The sequence below is a fragment of the Rutidosis leptorrhynchoides genome, chromosome 4, assembly GCF_046630445.1.
Source record: "Rutidosis leptorrhynchoides isolate AG116_Rl617_1_P2 chromosome 4, CSIRO_AGI_Rlap_v1, whole genome shotgun sequence".
NCBI classification, from domain to species: Eukaryota; Viridiplantae; Streptophyta; class Magnoliopsida; order Asterales; family Asteraceae; genus Rutidosis; species Rutidosis leptorrhynchoides.
In genome coordinates this window covers 55,722,182-55,746,246 of record NC_092336.1, presented here as the reverse complement: position 1 = coordinate 55,746,246, position 24,065 = coordinate 55,722,182, and the positions used below count along the sequence as shown (strand labels likewise).

Sequence of the window (24,065 nt, the reverse complement as noted above, 5' to 3'; positions counted from 1 at the left end):
TCTTGAGACAAGAACGACTTTATGCCAAATTCTCCAAGTGTGAATTTTGGTTAAAGGAAGTTCAATTTCTTGGTCATGTTGTAAGTGATCAAGGTATTAAAGTCGATCCCACGAAAATCGAAGCCATTAGTAAAAGGGAGACTCCTACTACTCCGACTCACATTCGTCAATTCTTGGGTCTCACCGGGTACTATCGTAGATTCATCGAAAACTTCTCTTTGGTTGCACGTCCTCTAACCGCATTAACTCACAAGGGAAAGAAATTCATTTGGGCGACCGAGCAAGAATCCGCGTTCCAAATCTTGAAGACAAAGCTAACCACCGCTCCTATCTTGTCACTTCCCGAAGGCAATGATGATTTTGTTGTGTATTGCGACGCCTCAAAACATGGTTTTGGGTGTGTATTGATGCAACGAACGAAAGTCATTGCTTATGCTTCTCGACAACTCAAAATTCATGAACAAAACTACACGACGCATGATCTCGAACTCGGAGCCGTTGTCTTCGCACTTAAAATGTGGAGACACTATCTTTATGGAACCAAGAGTACTATCTTCACCGATCACAAAAGCCTTCAACACATCTTCGATCAAAAGCAACTAAACATGAGACAACGAAGGTGGATTGAAACTTTAAACGATTACGATTGCGAGCTTCGTTACCATCCCGGGAAGGCAAACGTAGTAGCCGATGCCTTAAGTCGAAAAGAAAGAGCGGTGCCCCTTTGTGTCCGAGCTTTAAACATCACCATTCACAGCAACCTCAATAGTCAAATTCGTGTAGCCCAAGATGAGGCCCTCAAGGATGAAAATCTTTCACACGAGCTCTTGAACATTCTCGTCTCTCGATTCGAAATTAGGGAGACCGGACTCTGATATTACGCTGAAAGGATTTGGGTGCCTAGTTATGGGGACCTACGAAGCCTTATTTTAGATGAAGCCCATAAGTCACGATACTCGATTCACCCCGGTGCCAATAAGATGTACCACGACCTTAAACAACTATATTGGTGGCCGAACATCAAAAGGGACGTAGCTACTTATGTTTCCAAGTGTTTGACATGTTCCAAAGTCAAAGCCGAACACCAAAGACCGTCCGGACTACTTCAACAACCCGAGATCCCGCAATGGAAGTGGGAAAGAATAACGATGGATTTTATCACCAAACTACCAAAAACGACGGGCAGTTATGATACCATTTGGGTTATTGTTGACCGTCTCACCAAATCCGCACACTTTCTTGCCATGAAGGAGACCGACAAAATGGAGAAACTTGCGCAACTTTACATTAAAGAAATCGTAGCCCGACACGGTGTACCTTTATCGATTATCTCCGACCGAGATGGCCGTTTTGTTTCTAGATTTTGGCGTACCTTGCAAGAAGCGTTGGGGACGCGTTTAGACATGAGCACCGCATATCATCCTCAAACCGATGGACAAAGCGAACGTACAATTCAAACCTTGGAGGACATGTTACGAGCTTGCGTGGTTGATTTTGGAAAAGCTTGGGACAAGCACTTACCTCTCGCCGAGTTCTCTTACAACAATAGTTATCACGCGAGTATTAAAGCCGCACCTTTTGAAGTGCTATACGGCCGAAAATGTCGTTCACCTCTTTGTTGGGCCGAGGTAGGCGACGTGCAAATCACCGGACCCGAACTCATTCACGAAACCACCGAGAAGATCGTACAAATCCGAGATAGGCTCCGGACGGCCCGGAGTCGTCAAAAGTGCTACACCGACAAAAGACGCAACGACCTCGAATTTCAAGTCGGTGACCGAATAATGTTAAAAGTTGCACCTTGGAAAGGTGTAATCCATTTTGGGAAACACGGGAAGCTAAATCTGCGGTATATTGGTCCTTTCGAAATCTTGGAGCGTATTGGAAACGTTGCTTATCGTTTAGATCTTCCGCCTCAATTGAACTCCGTTCATTCTACCTTCCATGTATCTAACTTGAAAAAGTGTCTTGCCGAACCCGATATCGTCATCCTTCTCGAGGAACTTACTATTGATGACAAGCTTCATTTTGTGGAAGAACCGGTTGAAATTGTGGACACCTCCGTCAAGACATTGAAACAAAGCCGAATCCCGATTGTTAAAGTCCTTTGGAACGCCAAAAGAGGATCCGAGTTTACTTGGGAAAGGCAAGATCAAATGCAAAAGAAATACCCTCATTTATTCCCAATTCCGGAAACGCAGGATTCCGAGGAAGAAACAACGACTACTACGCTTACTTAAATTTCGGGACGAAATTTCTTTTAAGGAGTAGGTAATGTAACATCCCGCCTTTTTCCATTTACTTTTACGTTATACTAATTTAAACTCCGTTATATGTTTATAACATCTCCCGTTGATAAGCGTTTTAAATTATCTCGTTTAGGTAATTCACGCACCCGAACGAAAGTTGAGGGACTAAACTTGACAAGGGATCAAACCCTTGACTAGGTCAAAGGGTCAAACCCCTTTCACTCATTCATTATCATCTCCATCTCTCTCTCTCTTTCTCTCTAGCAAGAACACACACCCATTTACCAAATTCATTCAATCATCATCTAAATTCAATCTAGGAGGCTTACAACAAAATAAATTACATATTCGTGATCCTCTCTTCATCCTCTTCATTTTGGTACCAACTTCATCTCGTTTGGGTAACATTTCTAAAACTCTAGATTTCTCTAAATTCGTGTTTTTGACTTGAAATGGTGTTAGTTAGTGTCTATGGCTCATTGTGATGTCGTGTATGTAATTTGTATGCTCGATCTCGTTGTTTTAGTATAACTAGCATGAACTTGAATTTTGGTGTGTTGTTCTTGAATTTTGGATGATCATATGTTATTAGATGTTAAAAGTTCATGTTTTAATTGTGTTCCTAGTATCACTAGCTTCAATTTGATGTGTAGGTTGCTTGAGAAAACTCCATAAACTTGATTAGTGATTTTTGGTGAATTTGGGTTAGGGTTTGATAAGCTTGAAATGAATAGATGATACAATGAATGCCATGAATTATTGTTAGTAAGTAGTTAGTTGTATTGTATGCTCGATTACCTACAAAATGGCATGTCATATGTATGCATTGAATGCCTAAATCATTAAATGTGTATTGGTGAGTTTGAAGCATTAATGTGTGCATTGAATGATCACTTGGTTTGAAAACTCGGTTGTTACAAACGAGGTTTTTGATTGATGAATTGTGTTTAGTTGCATTCTACGTCAAAAGAGCTTTCCAACGATATAAGGTGCGAGTCCTAAGTGTTAGCGGTTTGTGTTTTATGCACAAAAAGGTTTTGGATTGAGACTTGAACATTTGGGACTGGCCAGGCACCAGCACCCGGCCTTTGCCGCGGCGCGGCCTTTCCTGTCGCGGCGCGACATATAAGGGGGTCAGGTTCTGACCTCCATGTCCAAAATACGAAAAATGTTTGGCATACTACGGACCTCCGATTCACATGAAACTTGTTCTAACATGCTCATATATGATTAAAAACCTCAGAAAAATAGTTCGGGACCCGACCCGAACATGTTGACTTTTTCGTTGACTTTGACCCGACCAAGTTGACTTTTAATCAAACTTAACCAAATATTTGTGCAATCGTTCTAACATGCTTTTATACATGTACCTTGCATGAAACATGACAATTTGATTCACATGCTATTATGATCGAGTCTTAACGAGCCATAGGACTAATTGAACATCTTTGACCTATCGTGTTTACCGTTATTGATACAACCTATTGTTTAGGTCAAGACTAGCATTGTTCTTTGCACACGTTTACTTGTTGAAGTACTTTACTACTCGTGCACTCAAGGTGAGATCATAGTCCCACTTTTACTCTTTTTGAACTTACATTTGGGATGAGAAAACATAAACATTTCTTTACTAAGTGAACACAAGTACAGGAAAACAAACATTCTACATACGAGTTTAGAACAAAATCCTCAATTCGATTATCATTAGTTACACTTGCCGGGTGTAAGCGAGAACTTATGTTGTATGGATCCATATGGGTTTGACAAACCCTCATTCAAACGGTTCGCTACCGTTTACGAATGAAATATATTTTCGAGAAACAGTGTATGTTCTAGCACTAAGTGATGGGGTTCAATGGAAGGAATGTTAAGCATTGATAATTGGGTGCTCGTGAAACAAAATTTTGGAATGTATTACTATTATTTCATTGATGCAAATCTTGTGGTTCATTTGTACTTACTCACTTAAACCTATGATTTCACCAACGTTTTCGTTGACAGATTTCTATGTTTTTCTCAGGTCCTTGAACGATACATGATACATGCTTCCGCTCATTATTTTGATACTTGCATTGGATGTCGAGTATATATGCATACACAGAGCGTCTTTTGGCTACTTTTAAATTGTGTCGCATAAGTTTCATTTGTACTTATAACTTTGTAACGTAACTTGTGGTGGAACTATTCTCGTAAACTTTGAACAATCTTTACATTTGAAATGAATGCGACACATCTTTTGGTCAAACGTTGTTTAAAGACTTATGACCACGTAACGGGACCTAAGTAGACGGCGCCGTCAATGACAATTTTGTCGGGTCGCTACAGTTTATTCACCATGCGTAGACCTGTATATAAAGTATGGTGTGAAGAATTGTTGTGTAGTATAGAATTAAATGATCGGGTAGCTAGTTTAACCGATCGATCTTTTATTAGATTTTTGTTAAGAGGTTCGATGCGCCACATGTCTTTACTAGACATGGCTCAGGCTTTACGTATATATACGCCTGAGGAGTTAGCATCTGCTGATTGTAGAGGGTTGATACTAAACGGTAGAAAGATAGATGAAAATTTTGATACACACGGTGTGTGGAGTCAAATGACAAGCCATCACCGTTTCAAAGGGGGAAATTACTCTTATTTGGATATAGATAGAGCTTAATTAAGAGTGATTCATAGGTTTTTAGCTAATTCGATTACACAAAGAGGTAAGAACAAGGAAAAGGTAAATGAACAGGATTTGTTTTACCATATGTGTATTCGAGACCCACAAAGCGCTGTAAGTATACCTTATTGTGTGGGTTATTATTTATCAGCTATTGTTAGGGGGATGAGACCGCATAGCATAATAGGAGGTGGTATTTTTATTACTTTGATTGCTGAATATCTCGGTGTGTATATAAGTCGGGGGGGATTATTAGTAGAAGAACCAGAACCCCGCGATACTATAAGTTTAAATGTATACCATGGTGCGAAAGTTTTGAAGAGGCGAAATAACGCCGCAGTACAATACCATGGTAGACATCCACAGGTTGAGAGAAACCAACAACAAGGTAATGTAGGAGGGGGAAATGAGATGCAAGAAATGCAAAGGTTTATAGCTTCACAGGAGTACGAAAATGCTAGACAGAGAGCATTTGAAGATTGGCAAGTGCATCAGAACCAAATCATAGCTCATTGCCAACATATAGGTAGAAACTATATTCCTACACCAAAACCCATCTTCCCTCCCTGGTCTATAGAGATGCAACCACCGTATCCTACGTATAACCCTGCCGAAGCATTTTATAGCACCTATGGTTATGCTTGGAACCCCTATTGGTATCAGTATCATCCCTAGTCTACTTAGTTTTATTTATTTTGTAATTTGTAATATTGATACATTTAATACTTATGTTAATATTGTAATAGTTTTTATAATTTTCTAACTTTTATTCCTAGATTTTAATAATTTTTGAATGTGGAGTAATATACCAAACTTCAAAAATATGTATATATGTTTGCAGTTTATCTTATGTACACAACAGGGTAAAACAACGCATTTTCAAAGACTGACATTAAGTTCAGCAAAAGCAACTAATTTTGACGACAAGATGCAAAATATATATGAAATAACAACGAGACGGAATAAACAAATGATGTGCACCATTTATCATTCAGCAAACAAACGCCAATATATTTGGAAACTTTGGAAAAATTTAATCATTTTCACACAAATCACCCTCAATAATTTAAATTGTTACTGATTTCTTGCAAATGAGGGCATTGCAAGATCTTAAGTGTGGGAAGGGGATAAATTCTTTCGAATTTTTAAAAATTTTTACTTTATACACTTGGTTATCATTAAAAATACTAGTAAAGCAGTAGTTGTATTAGAATCTAGTGCTCTCTGATAATAAAGAACAGCCCTAGTCTTATATACTGACTACCCAATTCTAGTAAAATTTTTCAAAATTTTCAATTAAATGAACTCAAAATCATGTTTATACATATTTATGAACGATAAAACTAGGTTTTAACACCGAAATTATTGTTACCTCGGAAAGGACATAAATTGAGAAACAAACCAAAATGTTAAAATTCATTTAAAATGGAATAGAGGACGATAAAAAGGAAAATAAAAGCCAAGTGTGGGAAAAATTATCAAGTTATCTTAAACATATGCCACATATTTTTGTACAAATAACTGAAAATACTTTTGCTTTGGACTAAACTAAAAAGTTTTACCTGATTTACTGTAAGAAAGATGGATCTACACGATGAATCAATTCCATCATCAAAAGGAAGTAAAGTCTTCCGAAAAAAGAAACGCGCTTCTTGATTTAGGTCAAGAAGTTGTCGTCCAGACCAGCTGTAGGTTGACGAAAAATCTAGAAAAGTCATCACTAAAATCAGCAGGAAATCCACGGACCTCAGCATTAAACAGGGTCGCCAAGTGGTCAGATTTATCCTAACCATGAGAAGGATTTATCTCGTACAATGGGGGGCACCATGCAAATTAGCTGGATAAGACTAATGAATCAGATCCCCAGAAAGGATAATCTCCTTAAAAGATCAAAAATCAGCTTTTAAGAATAATATTACTCAATCCTTGAGATTGACCTTAAAGATTGAGAATTACAAACTCATGGAATTCAATGATATCTAAACTCGAGCTTGAACGAGAAAATATTTTGATCAAAATTATAAACCGATTTGTTTTCTGAAAACCCTATTTTTAATGCGTTCATTACCATTGAACGTAAAATCCTAGGAATTCACCTGGAATTCATTAGGTCACCTGAACCAAATAGGGTGTCAACCGTAAGAACGGTGGTTGCATAGCATGGTCAAAGACAGAACCTTGTGCCAGACCAAAAAATCATAAGGGTGAGCTTTACTATTGCTCCTACCAAGGATAGTAATTGCGTCCGACACATTATAGACCATAATTAAAAGCATGTCAGGGGACATTGCCTTAACAATTGCTTGTTCAACGCTTTCCTTTACAACCGGACGGTAGTTTACCGAAAGGTAATATACGGGACAAGTAAACTGGACGTGTTGCTTTCCAATTACAAGGTTAGCAAGTGGGTGACACAAAACCGCAAGTTTTGAGCTAAAATTTTCAAATCTGAAACCCACCAAACCCACAAAAATATTTTGCAAACACCGGTAAAGGGTTATTCCGGAAAACTTATCTAGGGTAAAAACTAGATTTAATTTTCAAAAGATCAAATGTTTTCATAAAGATCCAATTTCCTTAATGGATCTAAATTTTTATAGTCATGTGGGACTGTAAACCATATCGTTAGTACCATTGTTTATACCGTCGTATAGAAATCACTGATGTACAAAGTGTGAAGAATAAAGAAGTGATTCTAGTATTTCAAGACGATATTGCTTGAGGACAAGCAACGCTCAAGTGTGGGAATATTTGATAATGCTAAAAACGAACATATATTTCATAGCATTATTCCTCAAGAAAGACAAGCTTTTAGTTGAAATTATTCTATTTACAAGTGATATTCGTTTAAATAATAAAAGGTGAAGACAAAAGACAGATTCGACGAATTGAAGACACAAACGACCAAAAAGCTCAAAAGTACAAAAGACAATCAAAGAGGTTCCAATTATTGATAAGAAACGTCTCGAAATTACAAGAGTACAAGATTCAAAACGCAAAGTACAAGATATTAAATTGTACGCAAGGACGTTCGAAAATCTGGAACCGGGACATGAGTCAACTCTCAACGCTCGACGCAACGGACTAAAAATTACAAGTCAACTATGCACATAAATATAATATAATATATAAATAATTCTTAAAAATTATATATATATTATATTAATATTTAAAACCGTCGGCAAGAAAGACTCCAAAAGGGACTGAGCTATAATTTCAATCTCCGCGACTCGCGGAGTTTGAAGGCCAAAAATGCCGCGAGTCGCGGAGCCCCAAATTTTAAAACTCCCTATAAAAGCAACCGAATTCTGAGCATTTGATATGATCATATATCAATCTCTCCATCTATATACGTAAAATATATATATATATATAATTTATATTTTAATTTTAATTTTAATTTTAATCCTAATAATAAGGGTATGTTAGCGAATGTTGTAAGGGTGTAAGTCGAAATTCTGTCCGTGTAACGCTACGATATTTTTAATCATTGTAAGTTATGTTCAACCTTTTTAATTTAATGTCTCGTAGCTAATTTATTATTATGCTTATTTAATCCGAAGTAATCATGATGTTGGGCTAATTACTAAAATTGGGTAATTGGGCTTTGTACCATAATTAGGGTTTGGATAAAAGAACGACACTTGTGGAAATTAGACTATGGGTTATTAATGGGTTTTATATTAATTAAACAATACCTTGTTAATTTAATATACAAACTTATAATTCGACGTATTTATATATAACCACATACGCTTACCTGGGTACGGTGGGCGGGAAATCTATAAATACCAATAATTATTCATTTTACCGCATACGGAACTGGATTAATAGTTAATAGACTTGTTGAAACAGGGGTGAATTACATTCAAGGGTAATTGGTGTAATTGTTAACAAAGTAGTAAAACCTTGGTTTACACGCAGTCGATAACCTGGTGTATTCATTAAACAAAGTATTAAAATTCGAATCCCTAATTAGTTGGAATATTTGACTTCGGGAATAAGAATAATTTGACGAAGGCTTTCGCTCTTTATATTTATGACTGATGGACTATTATGGACAAATCCGTATGGACATATTAAATAATCCAGGACAAAGGACAATTAACCCATGGGCAATAAAACTAAAATCAACACGTCAAACATCATGATTACGGAAGTTTAAATAAGCATAATTCTTTTATTTCATATTTAATTTCCTTTATTTTATATTTAATTGCACTTCTAATTATCGCATTTTTATTGTTATTGTATTTAATTGCACTTTTAATTATTGTACTTTTTAATTATCGCAAGTTTATTTTATCGCACTTTTATTATTCGCAATTTCATTATCGTTATTTACTTTACGCTTTAAATTAAGTCTTGTATTTATTATTTTACATTTGGTTTTAACTGCGACTAAAGTTTTAAAATCGACAAACCGGTCATTAAACGGTAAAAACCCCCTTTATAATAATAATATTACTTATATATATATATTTGTATTTTTATAAAAGTAAACTAATATAGCGTTAAGCTTTGTTTAAAAAGATTCCCTGTGGAACGAACTGGACTTACTAAAAACTACACTACTGTACGATTAGGTACACTGCCTATAAGTGTTGTAGCAAGGTTTAAGTATATCCATTCTCTAAATAAATAAATATCTTGTGTAAAATTGTATCGTATTTAATAGTATTTCCTGCTAAAAATTAATAGTATTTTATATACACCTCGCGAAACATCATTAACGTCAACTGACGACGTTACAACGACTATATTTTTCAAATATAAAATAAACATCTTCGTTTTCACATTTTCACAAATCAATCTTCATTTTCTCAGATTACCACTCTCAAAAAGTTTTTTTGTAAAGATGATTCACACAAGGATGATTTTTCCTATTGTATTGGTCATACTAACTATCATCATTGTTGCTAATGTACCACCGGGTGAACCTATATTCTATCCTGCTCTTGTGGTTTTATTATTTGTAATCATGCCATTATTCTGTTGTTTGCTACTTATGAATTTAAAATGATTCTAATTTCATTTTATTATTTGTCTATGAATAGAAGTTGATTATTATTATAATTTATGTTGTTCATCTTTTTTATAATAGAAAATGTCGAATTTAAAAAGACTTAAATTTGCTCCTTTAGAATCAAGTGAGAACAACTACTTAACATGAGTTATGAATGTAGAAAAACATCTCGAATCAATCGGTATTTATGAAACCCTGAATGAAAATAACAATTGTTCCGAACAAGAGAAAGCAATAGCAAGTATTTTTCTAGCAAACATATTGACGAGTCTTAGAATCTGTATATTATATTATTAAAGATCTAAGTGAATTATGGAAAGCACTCAAAGATAGATATGATATTAATTATTCAGAAACAATCGTGATCTATGAAAAAATAAAATTGAAGATGTTAATAGACGCTCATATAAGAATCCCATAGATTCTTATTAATGATCTGGTAACATGGATCATCAGTCTAGTATTTCTTGAATACATGAACATCTTGTTTAGCTCTACAAATAAGTCCCAAAAGAAAAGAAAACGAGAGTGAATCTGTTAAAAAATCTTAATAAAGTAAACCCTGAGCTACCTTCAGACTTAAATGACCTGAATTTTCTAAGATGCCTAGCTTGTTATGTATCACTCCTAAGTAAATGATTTTAGACCATAATATATATATGTTTATTAGGTGATATTTTTTTATGTACTTCGGATTGTAACTTGTTTGCAGGTAATATAATTTGATTACCTAGCTGAAATATTACTCATTATTTGCTTATCTTATTTGAAGTTTTAGTATGAATCTTGCTGAAATACATCATCAATTAAATGGTAAAGACCTATGTATTGTAGATAGTGGTAACATACACAATATGATCAAATATAAGAAATATTTCGTTGATTTAAATCAAATGAAGGAATTATAAATACTATATCAGGTCTTGCAAACTTGATATAAGAAACGAAAAAGGCAAAAATTCATATTACCAAATGGTACAAATTTTCTGATAAACAATGCCTTGTTTTCTCAAAATCAAAGAGAAATTGATTAAGTTTCTCATATATATATATCATAATGGATATGATTATCAGTAAATGATAACAGATAATGAGAAATATCTATGTAGCACTGAAAAGCGCATATGATGAAAAGCGCAACGCATAGATAAAAAGCGCATATGATGAAAAGCGCAGCGCATATGATTAAAAGCACAGCGCATATGATTAAAAGCGCATATGGTGATTAATGAAAAGCACATATGGTGATTAATGAAAATCACATATAGTGATTAATGAAAAGCACATATGGTAATTAATGAAAAGCACATATGGTGATTAATGAAAAGCACATATGGTGATTAATGAAAAGCACATATGGTGATTAATGAAAAGCACATTGAGAAAGAATCACCAATGTTTCTTGAAAGAATTCAAGGGGATATATATGTACCAATTCATCCATCATGTGGACCATTTTTATATTTCATGGTTCTAATAGACGCATCTAGCGGATGGTCTCATTTTTGTGTGTTATCAAGTCGTAATATGGCATTTACAAAGTTTCTTGCACTAATTATTAAATTGAGAACACATTATTCTGATTACACCATTAAAAAGGATGAGACTTGATAATGCTGATGAGTTAACATCTCAAGCATTTAATAATTATTATATGTCTACATGGATTGTTGTTGAACATCCAGTTGCTCATGTGCATACACAAAATTAGTTTAGCTGAATCAATAGATAAACGCTTGCAGCTAATAGCTAGACAATTGGAAATGAGTACAAAACTCTCAATATTTATATGGGGACATGTAAATTTACATGATGCGACATTAATTCGCATTAAACCAAGTGCAAGTCATAAATATTCTCCATTAACAACTTAATTTTGGTCGAGAGCCAAATACTTTCCATCTTAGAACATTTGGTTGTGCATTGTATTTTTAATTGCACCACCACAACAAATGGTTCCTAAAAGAAGGATGGAAATATATATTGGATATGAAACATCTTCAATCATAAGATATATTGAATTCATGACGGGTGATGTTTTTACATCACGTTCTGCTGATTATCTTTTTAATGAAAAATTGGTCCCTAGATTAAGGGGAGAAATGAAAACAAATAAATAAAATGATGCTTCATGATGTGAACATCAATTAAGGTATATTGAACTCGCACAAAAGAATGTGATACGAAAGTTCAAAAATAATGCATATGCAAGAACTTGCAAATTAATTACTTTATGCATTTAAAGATACAAAAAGATTGACTAAATCATATATAATAGCAGAAAATGTTTCAGCTAGAATTGAAATTTCAAAAGCTGACAATAATATCACTCATTAGTCTTTGCCATGTCTGAAACGTGGAAGACCAATTGGTTCCAAAGATAAAAATCCTCGAAAAGAAAAATCAGCTGATAATGAGGTAAAAGAAAGTGTTCAAGAAGAACCACAAATCAATATTCCTTCTGCAGAGGATATTAATAAATGTAAATACATAAATTGCAATAAATTATGCAATAATATGGAACCGAAATGGAATGACAAATATTGATGAAAATTTTTTATATAATGACATCATGAATAAAGATGATGAGCTGGAACCAAAATCTGTCATTGAATGTCAAAAATAGACATGACTATATACGAGCTGAATTAGAATTGTTCAATAAAAGAAAAGTTTTAAAATAAATCATTATCACTTTTAAAGATGTGAAACGTATGGGATACAAATGAATTTTAATTCGAACAGGAAATAAGAAAAATGAACTTACAAGGTCAAGTCAGACTTGTAACTCAAGATTTCTCTCAAAGACCGGGAATGGATTATGAGGAAAACTTATCCTCCTGTAATAGATGCAATTACTTTTAGATACTTAATGAGCCTGACAGTTTCTAAAAATTTAAAAATACTTCTAATGTATGTTGTTACTGCTTATCTATATGGATCATTTGATAGTGATATATATGAAGATACTTGAAGGGTTTAAGGTATCAGAAGCATCTAATGCAAAACACAAGGAAATATATTCCATTAAATCACAAAGAATTTTATATGGGTTGTACAATGGTATAAACGATTAAGTGATTACTTGATAAGCAAAATGTATACAAATAATCTTACTTGCCCATGTGTATTCATTAAAAAAAAAACAACAACATCTGGATATGTGATCATAGCTGTTTATATCGATGATCTTAACATCATATGTACAAATAAAGAGATCCATGAAGCCATTCAACTTCTAAAGAAAGAATTTGAAATGAAAGATCTCGGAAAAAATCAAGTATTGCCTTGGTTTACAAATTGAGCATATGCCTAATGGTTTACTTGTACATCAAACAACATATACTGAAAAGATTTTGAAACGTTTCAATATGAACAAGGCAAAACCATTAAGTACTCCTATGGTTGTTAGATCACTCAATGTTGAAGCTGATCCATTTCGTCCATGTGAAGATCATGAAGATCTTATTGGATAAGAAGTTTCATATCTTAGTGAATTGGGGCTCTTATGTATCTTACAAATTATACAAGAACTGACATTTCTTTTGCAGTTAATTTGTTAACAAGGTTCAGCTCAATTCCTTCCAAAAAGACACTGGAATAGGATCAAACACATGTTTCATACCCTTGAGGAACTACTGATTTATGATTATTTTACTCTAACGATTCAAAACAAGATTTGGTTGGTTATACATATGCAGGTTATTTATCTGATCTACATAAAGCTAAATCTCAAACTAGATATGTATTCCTAAATGGAGGTACCGAAATATCATGGCGTTCTAAAAAACAAACACTTGTTGCAACATCATCAAATCATGCCTAAGTGATTGCATTACATGAAGCTACTCGGGAATATTTTTGGTTGAGATCAATGACATAACCCATTACTGATTCTTGTGGACTAGAATGCGATAAAAGTCCAACAACTATCTATGAAGATAATGTAGCTTGCATAGCACATTTGAAAGAAGGGTATATCAAAAGTGACCGAACAAAACACATACCTCCTAGATTCTTCTCGTACACTCAAGATCACATTAAGGACAACCAGATTGAAATGAGATATGTTCAATCCAGCAAAAACTCTGCTGATCTTTTCACCAAATCACTCCCAACTGCTATTTTCAGAACACACGTTCACAATATTGGCATGAGGCATGTTCAAAAGATGTAACAGTTCAGCGATGTCTACTTGAGGGGGAGTCAACTCTATGCTGCACTCTTTTTCCCTTGACTAAAGTTTTTATCCCACTGGGTTTTTCTTTAGCAAGGTTTTTAATAAGGCAGTACTAGTTGTTATCTATTTAAAATAAATTGTCATCCAAGGGGGAGTGTTATGATAATGCCAAAAATGGTGGCCGACAATTTCAACAAATCCAATCCAACTTGATGCATATAGCGTGATAATTGAACAGTAAATGTTGCACTATAAATGTGAACCATGTAATGTTGTAGTATGATGATTTTATATAATATATACTCTTCTCATATACTCTCTTTGCTCCTCTTATAATTTTATTAGTATTCTTAATCAAGAATCAAACCACTAAAGGTAGTTATAAGCCTACTGAATTATAACATCAAACCATAAGCCTACTGAATTATAACAGTTAATCCTTTTCAATTTGCTTAAATAAATATATCACGTCTTTAGAAAATTAGTTTGGAGTCTACTTAAATAATTATTTACCGTTTTATGCATTAATTTGGAGTCTACTTTTGTTTCTGGTTTTAAATTTGAGACGCATACTACTTTTATGATTTATTGTTTTTTCTACAGCATTAGGCATAAATTCTTGTTTTTTTTTCTCCAAATGATTAATCAAATTAATCGTTTTATTTCAATTGATTAACCGATTTAACCATTTAACCAAACTGCATATTAACCAAACCGAATGGTTAAAAAAATGATTAACCGCAATATTAGTTATGGGTGTGGGTTTCGTACTTAACCGCTCCAACCCGTCTCATGCTCACCGGCTAATGGAAGAGTCGCCAACTATTAAATCGTTAGTCACTGTTGTAACTAAGAGTGATAGGTCCATCACTAATAAATATTTAACACAAGCATTTACTGTAATATTTTTGGTTAACAAAGTTCGAATAGAACGTCAATTTTTCACCGAAAATAACATCCATTAGAAGACTTACTGATCCTAAAAGACTAAACAAGCCCTCGTCACCACTTCGTCTAGACTCCACTTCAAACTTATGCAACCTATAAACCCTAAGTATTACTTTACTAAATCCAATAACCAAACATTCAATTTGTTTAATCATCAATATCATATTATCCAGTTTCTTCAATTGTATACACTAATTCGATACGCATAAAGCTCAAATTTGAGTTTAATTTGAAGAATGCCATCGAAACAATCGAAAGCGGAGGTAGCAAAGAAGCAGAAAGTAGTTGAAGACAAAACATTCGGTCTTAAAAATAAAAATAAAAGCAAAAATGTACAGAAATATGTACAAGCGATGCAGCAAAATGTTATCCCCAAACCTGATGCTTCCAAACTTGCTGCCAAGGTAGGTAGTTATGGTTCATGGTAAATTAATTGGTTTAATTAGATTTTATATTTAATTAATTAATTTAATTTATTGATTAATGGACAGAAAAAGAAGGATGAAGAGAAAGCTAGAGAGAAAGAATTGAATGAGCTGTTTAAGATTGCTGTTGTTCAACCTAAAGTTCCTCGTGAGTAAATTCTTTTCCTTTTCTATACCGATTAATGAATTTTTATTATGTAATGTGATGCAGTGCAATGCAATGCAATTTTGATGTAATTTGTATTCGATAAGCGGTTCTAAATCGAAATTTGCTTGATTTATGTTTGGAATTAGTTGCTAGTTATTAGCAGCAGCTTGATTGATTGTACATAAGTAGATAGATTATCTCCTGTATGAAAATGAAAGGATTAGATTATGTATTTTTAAGTATCTTTCGTTATGTGCAAGATAACTTTCTGTCATGTTCATGTTTGTATTTTACATCCTTACATCTCTGATTATTCATGATATGTTTCTCATGCAATGGTAATCATACGATCGTTGATTAATCTTACTATCACGAATAGTAGCGTGATGATAAATGTCAAACCGAGTTATTTTTCGTAGCTTGCTGTACATACATATCATTATCTATCTAACATTGTGATTTTCTTAGTACTACCTAAAGCATCGATCTTCGGGGATAAAAAATCAGTAGAACTTTAAGTTACCTATCTGGTTTGACTGGCTTAACCTAATAGTTACCACTTTTATGCATTTTCCTTTATATAATGGGGGTTCTTGGCTAGGCAACATTAAGTAAATTTATGTCATCGACAAATTTTATTTACTAGATATCCCAGTGGTTGGGGCCCTGAGTTCCTTGCAAGAGGTTTCAGGTTTGAATCCCGTTTAGGGCGAATATTTAGTGGTGGTCAGGGATGGGTTGGAAACAGCCAGAGAGTAATCCTGTTGGGATGTGTACATCAGAGTATGAGGTCGGATTACTCGCCCTCCCGGGTATCCCGGGAAAACCTTCTACCTTTTTATGTCATCGACAAATTTGTGAATTGAAGCTGTTTTTTCCAAAATGGAGTATTCTCACATGAAATGTGGTTATGGTCAGGGGTGGATCCAAAGTCTATATTATGCGAGTTTTTCAAGGCTGGTTAGTGTGCGAAAGGTTTCAAATGCAAGTTTTCTCATGATTTGAACCTACAAAGAAAGGGTGAAAAGATTGACATTTTTAGTGATAAGCGCGATGAAGGTGATCCATTAACACGTTTTACACTTTTAATCTATTTTAGCCCATCACTTATTGTTTATCTCTTGGATTGGTGTCAAGTATAACTAATTTCTTTATTTGGGATCTTAGGAACTATGGAGGACTGGGACCTAGAGACGTTGGAAAAAGTCGTGGAATCGAAAGGATAAGAGTACAACCAGAATAAACCAATTGACATTGTATCATTTCTAAACCTTTTTGTTCTTGTTTTTTGTTTTTCAGTTTTGTTACATGCATGTCAGAAGTATACATATGGCAAAGTTGGTCTTTTTAGCCATGATGCTAAATTTGTTATCGCGAATGTTTGTGAACTGAGATGCAATGGCATATTTGATGGTTTACTAGGGTTACAATGATGCTAAATTTGTTATTTTCTTTAAATAGGTTTGCAAACACTTTCTTGATGCAGTGGAGAAAAAGCAATATGGTTGGTTCTGGGTTTGTCCGAATGGTAATAAAGAGTGTCATTACAGACATGCTTTACCTCCTGGTTATATTCTCAAGTCCCAAATGAAGGCGCTTTTAGAAGAAGAGGCTAACAAACTAGCTATTGAAGATGAGATTGAGGATCAGGTAATTGTATTTATATACATACATACACTTACCCTATTGTTCTGCGTTGTATATACCATCTATTAGTTACCACTTACAACTTAGGAAACCAATATAAGCTATTTTTCTGGCTATGTTATAACTTCAGCGTGCAAAAGTAAAGACAACAACTCCAATGACTACTGATCTTTTTATGGGATGGAAGAAGAAAAAGATGGACGAAAAAGAAGCTGGCCTGGCTGCTCTGAGAGCAGAGCGAGCTAAGAATGACCGGATGAGGTTTGTTTGTTTTTAAAGATGGAAATATCGACCCATTATCATGTATATGGGACAATTTGGGTTATGTTTGATCTCTGACGGTCAACTGGGCGAGTGAGAAGCCTGAATAGGTCGAAAGCTGCCAAAAATGCATTTTATTTTCTATAAAACCTTCTCATTCATTTTATTCCGATATATTTCACTGGCTACACGGTTTTACAAATTGGAAGTTTTTCACCAAGTTGTTCCGGGCAACCTGTTCCATTTAGCCACACTATTTGTCCACCTCTATTCTTCTGTATTTCATACTCCTTACATTTTCAAATGGACATCTGTTGATGTTCGTTTCTCTTTATTTTTTAATAACGCAGTGGCCGCGAGTTGTTTCTTTCTGACGCTAGTTTGTTTGTGGATGATGCTGAGGCATATGAGCAGTACCAAAGAGAAGAAGAACCTGATACTACGACCCAGAAGGTAGTTCTTGTTTTATGTTATATAGTTGAAACTTGCAGTGCATAGAAGTTCATCTTTACAATTAACCAAATAATTGAGGTCAATACGGCAAAGTATTGACCTTTGGCTCTTGTATGATTGAGCGAAAAAGTAACTACACAACTAACATTGGTAAAAAAAAAAAAACTTAATTTAATAAATGAGTATTTATTAGTATTAGTAACAACATTATAATAAGGTCAACATGATTTTGCCATCTATCTGATTTCAGGCACAAGAAAGTTCATCTACTGGTGGACCAAGTATGTCAACAAGTGTGGCTGCTGTTTAAGCAAGCTTGTCCAAAACATCTCTCCAAATAAATGAGCCTGTAAAATAAGCCACATTCTAAGAAACTCGGGTCATTTAGTGGGTCAAATTCGCCATAATTTGAAGAGCGGTCATCGACCCTTCTCTCACTGATACGGAAGTAATTCAGGTATACTGTAATCACCTTTTGCCATCCGATGATAGTTCAATATAATGGGGATTGTAAAATCGATCGTTCTTGGTTTGAATATCACGTTTTAGAGGTTTTTGTTATATCCACCAAAAATTACATGGTGACGTTTTTACTAAAACCGTTGACTTAAGTTTTGTCTCTTTTTTGGGGTTTAACTGTTCGCTATTTCTGATATCTCTTATGATCCAATCCTTTTGCTTGACACGGCAAGTGTTCAACTTGAGCATACTCATGGTTCAGCACAACTCACTTTTGCATGAAGTACCAAATTTTCACTTTGGCTTGTAGAATTTGAGGGTCTACAGAAATTTAGTTAATTGGTCGTTCGAAACGGTAATAAAACAACTGACAATGGGCAGTGGAGTGGAGGGACTTGAACCTGAGCTTTGGGGGTCAAATTGATACTTTTCGGTTACAATATTGATCCCAATTGTACACCATCTATAAGTTATAAGTTGCTTTCTTGAGCCTACAATAGCTTTTTTAAGGAAAACTCGCACAACACATGTATTCTTTCAGCAAACTTACCATACTTGGTTTTAAATTGATTCCAAAAATGACCAAGAGATGGAGTAAATATAAGTAAATTCTTGGTGAATGGATATTGTGCGAGCTTTTATCATTTTTGTCATACTTTCTTTATGCGGACTCTGATGTAATTTATTTAAACGTCCAAACGTACATAACTTAAAGGCTTAGTAAAATTTTATGGGGGAAGATGGCCCCTCCTTGCCCTATATAAGACCCGCCCGTGGCAATGGTCATTTTTCTGGACTCGATGTGTGAGAGTAGGACCTCTTGAGTCTTGACTATTAAATTACCATTTGATATTGAAAGTAGCAATTAGAGAATGAGAGGATTTATCTTTCAAGAAGGAACTGTCGTGGTATGTATCGATTGTATCCCTTACTGATGTTCAGGTCTTTTTTTTTTCCTTAATAAAACCGTAAAAAAGAAAAAACCAATTAGAGAATGTCATGTTCTTCACAAGTTCATTACTAAAATCACAACTTTAATTACAATATTTGAATTTAAGCAACAAATATTCAAGGAATCATCAAAACATAATCCAAATAACGAACTAGGCACGAAAATCATGTGCTTAAATATAATTAAACACAACCATCTTTCAAAAATCATCTCCAATTTTTGGATTTAAAATAACCCCAAAGCACCTAATTTTAATTTTCAAAAATAAATGAAAACATACCTTGATAATAGTTAAAGATGAAAGATTTTGTTGCCTTTGGTGTTGTTTTGGCCGGAAATAGCAAAATATCGCCAATAGCTTTGAAGGTTTTTAGTGAGTTTGGTTTTGATAGTGAGAAAGAGAAAAAGTTGTGTTATGTTTTAGATTTTTTTGCGGACGACTATTTTCGAATGACGTCGACCGGGAAAGTTGTAGAAGGCAACTGATTTGGATGGATTCGCCCTTTTGTGAGAGGGCACGACTTGAAGTGATACCATCATTGTTAAGATTCAAGAGAGCTCTTGGACGTTAACTCATGATCGCATATTGTCAAACAAAAAGGTTGAAAATGATGTTAGTTTGTAGTTGGCTAGCACTGGTAGCATTTGTGATGTAACTGACGTATGTTATTTATGTTAGTTTTCAGTTAACTATTATAATGTTACGGATACTCGATTAGCTCGTGTAGCGCATCAAACTGCATCACCAGATGAGCCATGCATGACGCGCGCCGAAAGGATGAGCGCTCAAGTCACTAATCGCCAAGGTGACGTACACATGTCAGGCGATGCTGTAGCTGGCAGAGGGCATCTAGCAGACAAAAATCATGTCCGACAAAACACTTTTTACTTTTGTCGGTTCAGCTCACTCAATGATGTACTATTCGCAGGCCACGATCCTTTTAGCCTTATTACGTGGCGATAGAAGACAAAAAGGATCACCCTATAAATAACGGACTTAATCCACAAGGTAAGGGGTTGAAGATTCATTCCACACACACATATACACATACCATACCATATCACTAACAGTAAGCGCCTACTACGTAGCGCCTTTATACCCGCGCTACCGGACATACAATATTTCACTAGACACTCTTGATATACAGGTAACGTTCTATGAACATAAACCCTACAACCCAGCGCGAGCCATCGTTAACCGGGCAACCCGTCGATGGTGGGTCTATGTTTAACCACCCCCGCTGAGATCCTCATCTCGCAAGGGGTTATTCACGGTACTCCTGACCGGAGAGTTAAACTCGGTTGACCCTTAAATCCCCTTTCTTTGATGTCAAGCATGAACCGAACCCGGCCCGAATATTCTATGCTTGATCATAATACGTGTTGTATTTTCTTTTTCAAGTAACGTGTTGTATTTTCTTCAAGTTGAATGAAATGTTAAATTAGTTTCAGTTTCTAGTTGTATAATATTTGTGTTTCAGTATCAAGTTGTATAGTATTTGTGTTTTAGTTTCGAGTAATAAATGATTAAGTAGCTTAATTAGAATTCCAGTCTTTACACTCATGTTGATCGAAATGACTACTCGATATTTCAGTCACTCACCCAACACCTAACATCTATTTACTTCACATCAATACAGTATTTCTTAGGATAGATATGACGTGGATAACACACAAATGTGGATACGGTTATGTTGATTTCTTCGGATAAAATTTCTTATCAGTTTATGCATATTTAAAAAGTGGCCATATATTATGTCTACTTTTTTTGTTTAGCGAAAAGACGAAAACTCATATAGATAACCAGGCCCGGCCCAGAAGGGGTGCAAGGTGTTCAACCGCACAGGGCACATCTATTTACTTCACATCAATACAGTATTTCTTAGGATAGATATGACATGGATAACACACAAATGTGGATACGGTTATGTTGATTTCTTCGGATAAAATTTCTTATCAGTTTATGCATATTTAAAAAGTGGCCATATATTATGTCTACTTTTTTTGTTTAGCGAAAAGACGAAAACTCATATAGATAACCAGGCCCGGCCCGGAAGGGGTGCAAGGTGTTCAAACGCACAGGGCCCATCTATTTACTTCACATCAATACAGTATTTCTTAGGATAGATACGGTTATGTTGATTTCTTCGGATAAAAATTTAAATATTTGTCTACTTTTAAAAAGTGGCCCGGGATGCAAAGTGTTCAACCGCACAGGGCCCAATATATTTAGGGGCCCAAAATCCATATAGTATATTATCACCCAATATATACATGCTCATTCTAAAAGAGCCCGAGAGAATATTAGTAGAGAAGACTGATATAAGGGTCAAGCCCAACTTCTTTTTTAATGTCTTGCTAGCAAGGACTTTGACATTTATAGAGTATGTTTCCTTTAGAATTTATCGATGTGGGACAAAAGAAAAGCATATTATTAAAGATACACGTACACCCATTCACACACCTTAAAATTTACACAGGAGATATACTCGGTCAACTCAAATACCTATTCAAAGATACCTATATTTGACACATATAAATAAATAAACTAACACTTAACATAAATAATAATAAATCTAAACATAGATAAATATTCAACTGATTAATTTCAACAAAATTAACAAGATATATTTCATTTAATTAATATTTCTAATTTTTATAGAAGGAAACTAGTTAACGTTTATCTCTTTAGGCTAATGTTTCTTACAAATTTTGATGCATGTTGAGAATTTTAGCATCATATTATGATTGTATTAATAATCTTTTAAAATCTTAACTTTAGGAATTTTTTTTGCCCTTGTCTAAAAATTTTTCTTTGAATATCAGTTTCATGTTTGATAGTAGAAGTCGTAGTACGTCAGTAGTTGTTTGTTTCCAATTACTATAAATATGCAATCCTATGTCCACTAGTGTTATGAATGAAAAAGTTTGTCCAAAAAATTCTCTTCTTAACCTATTGTTCTTGAGAGTCTCGAATCAACCTACTAAGGGCCTTTTTTTCGACTCGCTCAGGGCCCAAAATATGTCAGGACCGGCCCTGTAGATAACGAAGATGTTTTCCAAAAGAAAACATCTTCAACTAATAGTACAAGAACGAAACCAATGAGGCTCCAACCTAGAAAAGAAAAATACTATCTATTTAAAGAGTAGACATATGCACCTTTTCAATTCATATCCATCCATTCCACTCTCTCACTATTATTTCCGCTCGTTTAAGAACAATCCTAGATTATTTTAGTTAACCCTTATTTATTAATTGTACAAAGTAACAATTAACAACATGAAAGTAACGAATAACAACATACATTATCTACGCTAAGATACAACATATCTCATCTCTTTTGCAAGCATTCATAAAAAAAATAGTACGAGTAATAAATTAATAAATAACAAATTAATCAATGTGAAATTCCCATAATGAAGTTCTCATTTGCACCAAGAGCCTGTCAACGTACAATAATCAGATGAAAATTAAGAATATGAACAGGTTAGTTATTTACTTATTTCATTATACTCGGGAGTATAACTTACTAAAAGCATGTACTACACACCATTTATCATTACATTTCATTCCATATATTATGGGTCATTTCACAATATGTAAATTAATTAAACACGGTCATTTTTTAAAAGGCAATGTAGAACGTTGTAGATTAAAATTAAACTTGAAATTTCAATAAAGATTCTTAAGCTTCAACCATCAAGCTAGCCCTTTGATGTTGTTAAAATTAAACTCAAGTTATTTAATTTATTGTTAAATAACCGTCGAATCAAATATAAAATGGTGAAGTATTTAAATACCTCTATATCTCGGTTCGAAGGGTAAATGTTATCTTGTGTAGAAGAAAAAGAAGACACTTCACTCTTTTTACACCAAATAAAGTCATGTTGTGAAACATTTTCTGTTTAATTTGACCCCTTCTTGGTGGAACCATGATTTTTTCTTTCTTTTCTCCCATCTTCCCTTTGCCTCCCATTTTGTATTAAGGACATGTCACACTATCATATGTATATATATGTAGGTACTACGAAAATATTGGTACAAAGTTCCATATTTAGAAATTTTCAGCTTGTAGCTATTTTCTGAATGTTGTTTATACCTTTTGTTTGTTTCTATTTTGGGTGTACATAAAACGTACTTTGAAATCAGCTTCGAGGAAACTTCTTGTTGGCTTGGCAGTTTTGATACTTTAAAAACAGTCACATGCAATTTTTATTTTTATATAAGTTATAAAAAAAAAGGAATGCATGATTGATTCGAATAACTAAGGCTTAATAATATACGGAGTGTTATAATTCAGTAGGCTTATAACTACCTTTAGTGGTTTGATTCTTGATGTTATAATTCAGTAGGCTTATAACTACCTTTAGTGGTTTGATTCTTGATGTTATAATTCAGTAGGCTTATAACTACCTTTAGTGATTTGATTCTTGATTAAGAATACTAGTAATGAAGTGTAAGAACAAAGATGATAATGGAGAAAGAAAGAAACACTTTGTAAGTGTGTGAAATGGTGCAAGTTTAATGCTTGCATTCATGAGTATTTATAGCCTAAAATCTCAATATAAAAATACATACTTTGTGTACCAAAATTGACTATATGTATACACCAAAATTGACTATCCATATCTATATTATTATTATTATTATAACA

At 34.2% G+C, this 24,065-nt stretch overlaps 1 pseudogene; it reads left to right on the top strand.

The window, feature by feature from the left end:
* Positions 1–15,136: 15,136 nt before the first annotated feature.
* Positions 15,137–19,048, top strand: LOC139843237 (zinc finger CCCH domain-containing protein 11-like; annotated as a pseudogene).
* Positions 19,049–24,065: the final 5,017 nt, after the last annotated feature.